This window comes from Portunus trituberculatus, chromosome 22, assembly GCF_017591435.1.
Source record: "Portunus trituberculatus isolate SZX2019 chromosome 22, ASM1759143v1, whole genome shotgun sequence".
In the NCBI taxonomy this organism is placed as follows: Eukaryota; Metazoa; Arthropoda; class Malacostraca; order Decapoda; family Portunidae; genus Portunus; species Portunus trituberculatus.
The window spans coordinates 4507970-4509387 of record NC_059276.1 but is presented as its reverse complement, the minus strand read 5'-3'; positions in this window follow the sequence as shown (position 1 = coordinate 4509387).

Below are 1418 nucleotides of genomic sequence, written 5' to 3'. Positions count from 1 at the left end.
GGTGTCTCATATGGCGTCAGAAATGGTGGTGCTAGTATCCTATTGTCGTTTGTTAGTTGAGATTAGTTCAGTTTACAGCATTTATGAAAGATTTATTGGCATTTCCAGCATTTATTCAGGGAAAAAATGTGTTTTATCCATCTACATTTATACTGTCTCCTTTATGATTGCAAACAGTTGTCGTGGTTATGAACAAGTCTTTTTTCTACCAATTAAAAACCATATATGAATGAATTTGTTGGCATTTCCATAATTCATTAGGGGAAAACTCATGATGTCCTGTCCATGAATTTGCCTTGTCTTTTCTATGGTTGTGAATGGTGACGTCAGGTCTGGTTACATGTACGTATAGCAGTAATCAGACAATGTATTGGTTTTCTTGAGTATACTAAGAAAAATACAAATCTTTTCCCGTCGCTATAGGTTTATTTTATCCTCTCTATGATTAAAAATGTTAGCGTTAGCATAATTTTCCTATCTGTTGGTTGAATTTACATGGATTTTTGGTACTTAAGTAAGGTACATGAGAAGAGTTATTGGTATTTCCAGCATTTATTCAGGAAAACACACAATTTCCAGTCGCTAAGGTTCTCTCTTGCTGGACATGGTTATCTACTGGCTGTACACTGATTAACGATGTGAATTATTCCTAATTTCCAGCAGGTTCAGGAGAGCTCATCACATTTGAGGTACTACACGCCTTCTTGTTCCTATAGTTACAAATGACTATTGTTGGCATCACTTGTGCTATTGTTAGCAAGTAGTGCTGTGTTGCCAGGAAGGTATGTATTCGTATTTAAAATATATTACTGATGTTTTTATGTAATTTGTTGTAATATCAAATAAAAGTCTCTATCTATTCATATATTTGTTAATTTGTATAGTGAACTGGCATGTATGAGAGTTATAGCTGTGCGTTGTTGCTATCTAGTTAATTGATACAGCTCATTGTTGATGTGAGGTAATTTATCATTGTATTTGCGTCATTATATTCCTTTCGTAGTTTTATTAGTGTGCCATCCTAGTATAAAAGATGGCTGGAGAAAACTGGCATCTATATATTGACAAATAACCTTGGATTTCTCCTCCAAGCAATTACTGTAAGCATGTTATAGTACGTAGTAATTGGCTATTAATGATTTACTGGCATTTATTGCATGATTACTCCTCATTTATGGTCTTGTTTAATTGCCTTCCTAGAAATGATAAGAAAAGTCAAAGAATCTGTATACGAACATTGACCTAACTGCATGGAACTTATTATTTGCAAAGAGTGATATACTGGTAGTTGTCCAGTTATCAAGTTACTACTGTTAATTATTTGTATGTTATAGATAATGTTCCTTCTATGGTATCTCCGTAATAAGAGACAAATGAAGCAAAGAAATGGTAGAAGGGAACAGTACGTCTTGTGAGCA